Consider the following 11,149-nt stretch of genomic DNA (forward strand, 5'->3'; position numbering starts at 1 on the left):
ATCCGGAAGGTAATTTCTGAGACTAAATTGTAAACTAGATAAACTCGTCTTTAACAGAAAAAGTTTGAAAAATATATTGTAATCACAAATAATATGTTCTAAGGCATTACGTCTTGTAAAAATTGCATTTCTATGTATGTTGATTAAAACAAATATAAAGGAAGTCAAATTTCACAATAGAAGAAGGATGAAAGACCAGCCAGAACTAATCCAAATCCTAACAAATTTCATCTATCTGAATCAAATTGAAAGACAAAGCCAATACAAAAATAAAGAGTTCATAAAAATGTTGATTTTTTTATACGTTGACTCAAAATAGTCTACACTCTCCGTTATAAGTCGGAAGTTGATTTCTGAGACTAAAATGTAAACTAAATAAACTCATCTTTAACAGAAAAAGTTTGAAAAATGTGTTGTATTCAGAATTAATATGTTCTAAGGCATTACGTCTAGTAAAAATTGCATTTCTACGTACGTTGATTGAAGAAAATATGAAGGAAGTCAAATTTCACAATATAAGAAGGATGATAGACCATCTAGAACTAATCCAAATTCTAACAAATTTCATCTATCTGAATCAAATTGAAAGACAAAGCCAATACAGAAATAAAGAGTTCATAAAAATGTTGAATTTTTTGTACGTTAACTCAAAATAGTCTACACTCTTCGTTCTAAGTCGGAAGTTGATTTCTCAGACTAAATTGTAAAGTAGTCAAACTCATCTTTAATTGAAAAAATTTGAAAAATGTATTGTAATCACATTTAATATGTTCTAAGGCAGTACGTCTAGTAAAAATTGCATTTCTATCTACGTTGATTCAAGAATATATGAAGGAAGTCAAATTTCACAATAGAAGAAGGACGAAAGACCAAGCAGAACTAATCCAAATCCTAACAAATTTAATTTATCTTGAATCAAATAGAAAGACAAAGCCAACACAAAAAAAAGGGTTCATTAAAATTTTGAACTTTATATATGTTAACTCAAAAAAGTCTACACACTTCTTTATACGTCTGAAATTGATTTCTGAAACTTAATTGTAAACTAGATAAACTCATATTTAACAAAAAAAGTTTTAAAAATGTATTGTAATCACAAATAATATGTTCTAAGGCATCCCGTCTAGTAAAAACTGCATTTCTATGTATGTTGATTCAAGAAAATATGAAGGAAGTCAAATTTCACAATAGAAGAAGGATGAAAGACCAAAAAGAACTAATCCAGATTCTAACAAATTTCATCTATCTTGAATCAAATAGAAAGACAAATCCAACACAAAAAGAAAGAGTTCATAAAAATGTTGAAATTTATATACGTTAACTTAAAAAAGTCTACACACTTCTTTATACGTCTAAAATTGATTTCTGAAACTTAATTGTAAACTAGATAAACTCATCTTTAAGAGAAAAAGTTTTAAAAATGTATTGTAATCACAAATAATATGTTCTAAGGCATTACGTATAGTAAAAATTGCATTTCTATGTACGTAGATTCAAGAAAATATGAAGGAAGTCAAATTTCACAATATAAGAAGGATGAAAGACCAGCCAGAACTAATCCAAATTCTAACAAATTTCATCTATTTGAATCAAATTTAAAGACAAAGCCAATACAAAAATAAAGAGTTCATAAAAATGTTGATTTTTTATACGTTAACTCAAAAAAGTCTACACTCTTCGTTATAAGTTAGAAGTTGATTACTGAGACTAAATTGTAAACTAGATAAACTCATCTTTAACAGAAAAATTTTAGAAAAATGTATTGTAATCACAATTAATATTTGCTAAGGCAGTACGTCTAGTAAAAATTGCATTTCTATGTACGTTGATTCAAAAATATATGAAGGAAGTCAAATTTCACTATAGAAGAAAGACGAAAGACCAAGCAGAACTAACCCAAATCCTAACAAATTTCATCTATCTTGAATCAAATAGAAATACAAAGCCAACACAAAAAGAAAGTGTTCATAAAAATGTTGAATTTTATATACGTTAACTCAAAAAACTCTAAAAACTTCGTTATAAGTCGGAAATTGATTTCTGAGACTAAATTATAAACTAGATAAACTCATATTTAACAGAAAAAGTTTGAAAAATGTATTTTAATCACAAATTATATGTTTTAAGGAATTATGTCTAGTAAAAATTGCATTTCTATGTACGTTAATTCAAGAATATACGAAGGAAGTCAAATTTCACAATAGAAGAAGGATGAAAGACCAAGCAGAACTAATCCAAATCCTAACAAATTTCATCTATATATAATCAAATAGAAAGACAAAGCCAACACAAAAAGAAAGAGTTCATAAAATGTTGAATTTTATATACGTTAACTCAAAAAAGTCTACAAACTTCGGTATAAATCGGAAATTGATTTCTGAGACTAAATTGTAAACTAGATAAACTCATCTTTAACAGAAAAAGTTTGAAAAATGTATTGTAATTACAATTAACATGTCCTAAGGCAATATGTCTAGTAAAAATTGCATTTCTATGTACGTTGATTCAAGAAAATATGAAGGAAGTCAAATTTTACAATAGAAGAAGGTTGAATGACCAAGCAGAACTAATCCAAATCCTAACAAATTTCATCTATCTTGAATCATATAGAAAGACAAAGCCAATACAAAAATAAAGAGTTCATAAATTTGTTGAATTTTATATACGTTAACTCAAAAAATTCCACACACTTCGTTATAAGTCTGAAATTGATTTCTGAAACTAAATTGTAAACTGGATAAACTCTGCTTTAACAAAAAAAGTTTGAAAAATGTATTGTAATCACAATTAATATGTTCTAAGGCAATACTTCTAGTAAAAATTGCATTTCTATGTACGTTGATTCAAGAAAATATGAAAGAAGTCAAATTTCACAATAGAAGAAGGTTGAAAGACCAAGCAGAACTAATCCAAATCCTAACAAATTTCATCTATCTTGAATCAGATAGAAAGACAAAGCCAATACAAAAATAAAGAGTTCATAAATTTGTTGAATTTTATATACGTTAACTCAAAATAGTCTACACTCTTCGTTATAAGTTGGAAGTTGATTTATGAGACTAAATTGTAAACTAGATAAACTCATCTTTAACAGAAAAAGTTTGAAAAATGTATTGTAATCACAATTAATATGTTCTAAGGCAGTACGTCTAGTAAAAATTGCATTTCTATGTACGTTGATTCAAGAATATATGAAGGAAGTCAAATTTCACAATAGAAGAAGGATAAAAGACCAACCACAACTATTCCAAATCCTAATAAATTTCATCTATATAGAATCAAATAGAAAGACAAAGCCAACACAAAAAGAAAGAGTTCATAAAATGTTGAATTTTATGTACGTTAATTCAAAAAACTCTAAAAACTTCGGTATAAGTCGGAAATTGATTTCTGAGACTAAATTGTAAACTAGATAAATTCATCTTTAATATAAAAAGTTTGAAAAATATATTGTAATTACAATTAATATGTTCTAAGGTAATACCTCTAATAAAAATTTCATTTCTATGTACGTTGATTCATGAAAATATCAAGGAAGTCAAATTTCACAATAGAAGAAGGATGAAAGACCAAGAAGAACTAATCCAAATCCTAACAAACTTCATCTATTTGAATCAAATTGAAAGACAAAACCAATAAAAAAATAAAGAGTTCATAAAAATGTTGAATTTTTATAGTTAACTCAAAAAAGTTACAAACTTCGGTATAAGTCGGAAATTGATTTATGAGACTAAATTGTAAACTAGATAAACTCATATTTAACATAAAAAGTTTGAAAAATGTATTTTAATCACAAATTATATGTTCTAAGGAATTACGTCTAGTAAAAATTGCATTTCTATGTGCGTTGAATCAAGAAAATATGAAGGAAGTCAAATTTCACAATAAAAGAAGGATGAAAGACCATGCAGAACTAATCCAAATTCCAACAAATTTCATCTATATGAATCAAATTGAAAGACAAAGCCAATACAAAAATAAAGAATTCATAAAAATGTTAGATCTTTTATACGTTAACTCAAAAAAGTCTACACTCTTCGTTATAAGTCGGTAGTTGATTTCTGAGACTAAATTGTAAACTTGATACACTCATCTTTAACAAAAAAATTTTGAGAAATGTATTGTATTCACAATTAATATGTTATAAGGCATTACGTCTAGTAAAAATTGCATTTCTATGTACATTGATTCAAGAAAATATGAAGGAAGTCAAATTTCACAATAGAAGAAGGATGGAAGACCAAGAAGAACTAATCCAAATCCTAATAAATTTCATCTATCTTGAATCAAATAGAAAGACAAAGCTAACACAAAAAGAAAGAGTTCATAAAAATGTTGAATCTTATATACGTTAACTCAAAAAAGTCTACACTCTTCGTTATAAGTCGGAAATTGATTTCTGAGACAAAATTGTAAACTAGATAAACTCATCTTTAACAGAAAAAGTTTGAAAAATGTATTGTAGTTATGTTCTAAGGCAATACGTCTAGCAAAAATTGCATTTCTATGTACGTTGGTTGAAGAAAATATGAAGGAAGTCAAATTTCACAATAGTAGAAGGATGAAAAACCAAGCAGAACTAATCAAAATCCTAACAAATTTCATCTATCTTGAATCAAATAGAAAGAGAAAGCCAACATAAAAAGAAGGAGTTCATAAAAATGTTGAATTTTATATACGATAACTCAAAAAAGTCGACACACTTTGTTATAAGTCGTAAATTGATTTCTCAGACTAAATTGTAAACTAGATAAACTCATCTTTAACATAAAAAGTTTGAAAAATGTATTGTAATCACAAATAATATGTTCTAAGGCATTACGTCTAGTAAAATTGCATTTCTATGTACGTTGATTCAAGAAAATATGAAGGAAGGAAAATTTCACAATAGAAGAAGGATGAAAGACCAATAAGAACTAATCCAAATCCTAACAAATTTCATCCATCTTGAATCAAATAGAAAGACAAAGCCAACACAAAAAGAAAGAGTTCATAAAAATGTTGAATCTTATATACGTTAACTCAAAAAGTCTACACTCTTCGTTATAAGTCGGAAATTGATTTCTGAGACTAAATTGTAAACTAGATAAACTCATCTTTAACAGAAAAAGTTTGAAAAATGTATTGTAATCACAATTAATATGTTCAAGGCAATACGTCTAGTAAAAATTGCATTTCTATGTACGTTGATTCAAGAAAATATGAAGGAAGTCAAATTTTACAATAGAAGAAGGTTGAATGACCAAGCAGAACTAATCCAAATCCTAACAAATTTCATCTATCTTGAATCAGATAGAAAGACAAAGCCAATACAAAAATAAAGAGTTCATAAATTTGTTGAATTTTATATACGTTAACTCAAAATAGTCTACACACTTCGTTATAAGTCGGAAGTTGATTTCTGAGACTAAATTGTAAACTAGATAAATTCATCTTTAATATAAAAAGTTTGAAAAATATATTGTAATTACAATTAATATGTTCTAAGGTAATACCTCTAATAAAAATTTCATTTCTGTGTACGTTGATTCATCAAAATATCAAGGAAGTCAAATTTCACTATAGAAGAAGGATGAAAGACCAAGAAGAACTAATCCAAATCCTAACAAAATTCATCTATTTGAATCAAATTGAAAGACAAAACCAATAAAAAAATAAAGAGTTCATAAAAATGTTGAATTTTGTATAGTTAACTCAAAAAAGTTACAAACTTCTGTATAAGTCGGAAATTGATTTATGAGACTAAATTGTAAACTAGATAAACTCATATTTAACAGAAAAAGTTTGGAAAATGTATTTTAATCACAAATTATATGTTCTAAGGAATTACGTCTAGTAAAAATTGCATTTCTATGTGCGTTGAATCAAGAAAATATGAAGGAAGTCAAATTTCACAATAAAAGAAGGATGAAAGACCATGCAGAACTAATCCAAATTCCAACAAATTTCATCTATTTGAATCAAATTGAAAGACAAAGCCAATACAAAAATAAAGAATTCATAAAAATGTTAAATCTTTTATACGTTAACTCAAAAAAGTCTACACTCTTCGTTATAAGTCGGTAGTTGATTTCTGAGACTAAATTGTAAACTTGATAAACTCATCTTTAACAAAAAAATTTTGAGAAATGTATTGTGTTCACAATTAATATGTTATAAGGCATTATGTCTAGTAAAAATTGCATTTCTATGTACATTGATTCAAGAAAATATGAAGGAAGTCAAATTTCACAATAGAAGAAGGATGGAAGACCAAGAAGAACTAATCCAAATCCTAATAAATTTCATCTATCTTGAATCAAATAGAAAGACAAAGCTAACACAAAAAGAAAGAGTTCATAAAAATGTTGAATCTTATATACGTTAACTCAAAAAAGTCTACACTCTTCGTTATAAGTCGGAAATTGATTTCTGAGACAAAATTGTAAACTAGATAAACTCATCTTTAACAGAAAAAGTTTGAAAAATGTATTGTAGTTATGTTCTAAGGCAATACGTCTAGCAAAAATTGCATATCTATGTACGTTGATTCAAGAAAATATGAAGGAAGTCAAATTTCACAATAGTAAAAGGATGAAAAACCAAGCAGAACTAATCAAAATCCTAACAAATTTCATCTATCTTGAATCAAATAGAAAGAGAAATCCAACACAAAAAGAAGGAGTTCATAAAAATGTTGAATTTTATATACGATAACTCAAAAAAGTCGACACACTTTGTTATAAGTCGTAAATTGATTTCTCAGACTAAATTGTAAACTAGATAAACTCATCTTTAACAAAAAAATTTTGAGAAATGTATTGTATTCACAATTAATATGTTATAAGGCATTACGTCTAGTAAAAATTGCATTTCTATGTACATTGATTCAAGAAAATATGAAGGAAGTCAAATTTCACAATAGAAGAAGGATGGAAGACCAAGAAGAACTAATCCAAATCCTAATAAATTTCATCTATCTTGAATCAAATAGAAAGACAAAGCTAACACAAAAAGAAAGAGTTCATAAAAATGTTGAATCTTATATACGTTAACTCAAAAAAGTCTACACTCTTCGTTATAAGTCGGAAATTGATTTCTAAGACTAAATTGTAAACTAGATAAACTCATCTTTAACAGAAAAAGTTTGAAAAATGTATTGTAATTATGTTCTAAGGCAATACGTCTAGCGAAAATTGCATATCTATGTACGTTGATTCAAGAAAATATGAAGGAAGTCAAATTTCACAATAGTAGAAGGATGAAAAACCAAGCAGAACTAATCAAAATCCTAACAAATTTCATCTATCTTGAATCAAATAGAAAGAGAAAGCCAACACAAAAAGAAGGAGTTCATAAAAATGTTGAATTTTATATACGATAACTCAAAAAAGTCGACACACTTTGTTATAAGTCGTAAATTGATTTCTCAGACTAAATTGTAAACTAGATAAACTCATCTTTAACATAAAAAGTTTGAAAAATGTATTGTAATCACAAATAATATGTTCTAAGGCATTACGTCTAGTAAAATTGCATTTCTATGTACGTTGATTCAAGAAAATATGAAGGAAGGCAAATTTCACAATAGAAGAAGGATGAAAGACCAATAAGAACTAATCCAAATCCTAACAAATTTCATCCATCTTGAATCAAATAGAAAGACAAATCCAACACAAAAAGAAAGAGTTCATAAAAATGTTGAATCTTATATACGTTAACTCAAAAAGTCTACACTCTTCGTTATAAGTCGGAAATTGATTTCTGAGACTAAATTGTCAACTAGATAAACTCATCTTTAACAGAAAAAGTTTGAAAAATGTATTGTAATCACAATTAATATGTTTTAAGGCAATACGTCTAGTAAAAATTGCATTTCTATGTACGTTTATTCAAGAAAATATGAAGGAAGTCAAATTTCACAATAGAAGAAGGTTGAAAGACCAAGCAGAACTAATCCAAATCCTAACAAATTTCATCTATCTTGAATCAGATAGAAAGACAAAGCCAATACAAAAATAAAGAGTTCATAAATTTGTTGAATTTTATATACATTAACTCAAAATAGTCTACACACTTCGTTATAAGTCGGAAGTTGATTACTGAGACTATATTGTAAACTAGATAAATTCACCTTTAATATAATAAGTTTGAAAAATATATTGTAATTACAATTAATATGTTCTAAGGTAATACCTCTAATAAAAATTTCATTTCTGTGTACGTTGATTCATGAAAATATCAAGGAAATCAAATTTCACAATAGAAGAAGGATGAAAGACCAAGAAGAACTAATCCAAATCCTAACAAATTTCATCCATCTTGAATCAAATAGAAAGACAAAGCCAACACAAAAAGAAGGAGTTCATAAAAATGTTGAATTTTATATACGATAACTAAAAAAAGTCGACACACTTTGTTATAAGTCGTAAATTGATTTCTCAGACTAAATTGTAAACTAGATAAACTCATCTTTAACATAAAAAGTTTGAAAAATGTATTGTAATCACAAATAATATGTTCTAAGGCATTACGTCTAGTAAAATTGCATTTCTATGTACGTTGATTCAAGAAAATATGAAGGAAGGCAAATTTCACAATAGAAGAAGGATGAAAGACCAATAAGAACTAATCCAAATCCTAACAAATTTCATCCATCTTGAATCAAATAGAAAGACAAAGCCAACACAAAAAGAAAGAGTTCATAAAAATGTTGAATCTTATATACGTTAACTCAAAAAGTCTACACTCTTCGTTATAAGTCGGAAATTGATTTCTGAGACTAAATTGTAAACTAGATAAACTCATCTTTAACAGAAAAAGTTTGAAAAATGTATTGTAATCACAATTAATATGTTCAAGGCAATACGTCTAGTAAAAATTGCATTTCTATGTACGTTGATTCAAGAAAATATGAAGGAAGTCAAATTTTACAATAGAAGAAGGTTGAATGACCAAGCAGAACTAATCCAAATCCTAACAAATTTCATCTATCTTGAATCAGATAGAAAGACAAAGCCAATACTAAAATAAAGAGTTCATAAATTTGTTGAATTTTATATACATTAACTCAAAATAGTCTACACACTTCGTTATAAGTCGGAAGTTGATTACTGAGACTAAATTGTAAACTAGATAAATTCATCTTTAATATAAAAAGTTTGAAAAATATATTGTAATTACAATTAATATGTTCTAAGGTAATACCTCTAATAAAAATTTCATTTCTATGTACGTTGATTCATGAAAATATCAAGGAAGTCAAATTTCACAATAGAAGAAGGATGAAAGACCAAGAAGAACTAATCCAAATCCTAACAAACTTCATCTATTTGAATCAAATTGAAAGACAAAACCAATAAAAAAATAAAGAGTTCATAAAAATGTTGAATTTTTATAGTTAACTCAAAAAAGTTACAAACTTCGGTATAAGTCGGAAATTGATTTATGAGACTAAATTGTAAACTAGATAAACTCATATTTAACATAAAAAGTTTGAAAAATGTATTTTAATCACAAATTATATGTTCTAAGGAATTACGTCTAGTAAAAATTGCATTTCTATGTGCGTTGAATCAAGAAAATATGAAGGAAGTCAAATTTCACAATAAAAGAAGGATGAAAGACCATGCAGAACTAATCCAAATTCCAACAAATTTCATCTATATGAATCAAATTGAAATACAAAGCCAATACAAAAATAAAGAATTCATAAAAATGTTTGATCTTTTATACGTTAACTCAAAAAAGTCTACACTCTTCGTTATAAGTCGGTAGTTGATTTCTGAGACTAAATTGTAAACTTGATAAACTCATCTTTAACAAAAAAATTTTGAGAAATGTATTGTATTCACAATTAATATGTTATAAGGCATTACGTCTAGTAAAAATTGCATTTCTATGTACATTGATTCAAGAAAATATGAAGGAAGTCAAATTTCACAATAGAAGAAGGATGAAAGACCAAGAAGAACTAATCCAAATCCTAATAAATTTCATCCATCTTGAATCAAATAGAAAGACAAAGCCAACACAAAAAGAAAGAGTTCATAAAAATGTTGAATCTTATATACGTTAACTCAAAAAGTCTACACTCTTCGTTATAAGTCGGAAATTGATTTCTGAGACTAAATTGTAAACTAGATAAACTCATCTTTAACAGAAAAAGTTTGAAAAATGTATTGTAATCACAATTAATATGTTCAAGGCAATACGTCTAGTAAAAATTGCATTTCTATGTACGTTGATTCAAGAAAATATGAAGGAAGTCAAATTTTACAATAGAAGAAGGTTGAATGACCAAGCAGAACTAATCCAAATCCTAACAAATTTCATCTATCTTGAATCAGATAGAAAGACAAAGCCAATACTAAAATAAAGAGTTCATAAATTTGTTGAATTTTATATACATTAACTCAAAATAGTCTACACACTTCGTTATAAGTCGGAAGTTGATTACTGAGACTAAATTGTAAACTAGATAAATTCATCTTTAATATAAAAAGTTTGAAAAATATATTGTAATTACAATTAATATGTTCTAAGGTAATACCTCTAATAAAAATTTCATTTCTATGTACGTTGATTCATGAAAATATCAAGGAAGTCAAATTTCACAATAGAAGAAGGATGAAAGACCAAGAAGAACTAATCCAAATCCTAACAAACTTCATCTATTTGAATCAAATTGAAAGACAAAACCAATAAAAAAATAAAGAGTTCATAAAAATGTTGAGTTTTTATAGTTAACTCAAAAAAGTTACAAACTTCGGTATAAGTCGGAAATTGATTTATGAGACTAAATTGTAAACTAGATAAACTCATATTTAACATAAAAAGTTTGAAAAATGTATTTTAATCACAAATTATATGTTCTAAGGAATTACGTCTAGTAAAAATTGCATTTCTATGTGCGTTGAATCAAGAAAATATGAAGGAAGTCAAATTTCACAATAAAAGAAGGATGAAAGACCATGCAGAACTAATCCAAATTCCAACAAATTTCATCTATATGAATCAAATTGAAAGACAAAGCCAATACAAAAATAAAGAATTCATAAAAATGTTAGATCTTTTATACGTTAACTCAAAAAAGTCTACACTCTTCGTTATAAGTCGGTAGTTGATTTCTGAGACTAAATTGTAAACTTGATAAACTCATCTTTAACAA

This window comes from Papaver somniferum, unplaced genomic scaffold, assembly GCF_003573695.1.
Source record: "Papaver somniferum cultivar HN1 unplaced genomic scaffold, ASM357369v1 unplaced-scaffold_70, whole genome shotgun sequence".
NCBI classification, from domain to species: Eukaryota; Viridiplantae; Streptophyta; class Magnoliopsida; order Ranunculales; family Papaveraceae; genus Papaver; species Papaver somniferum.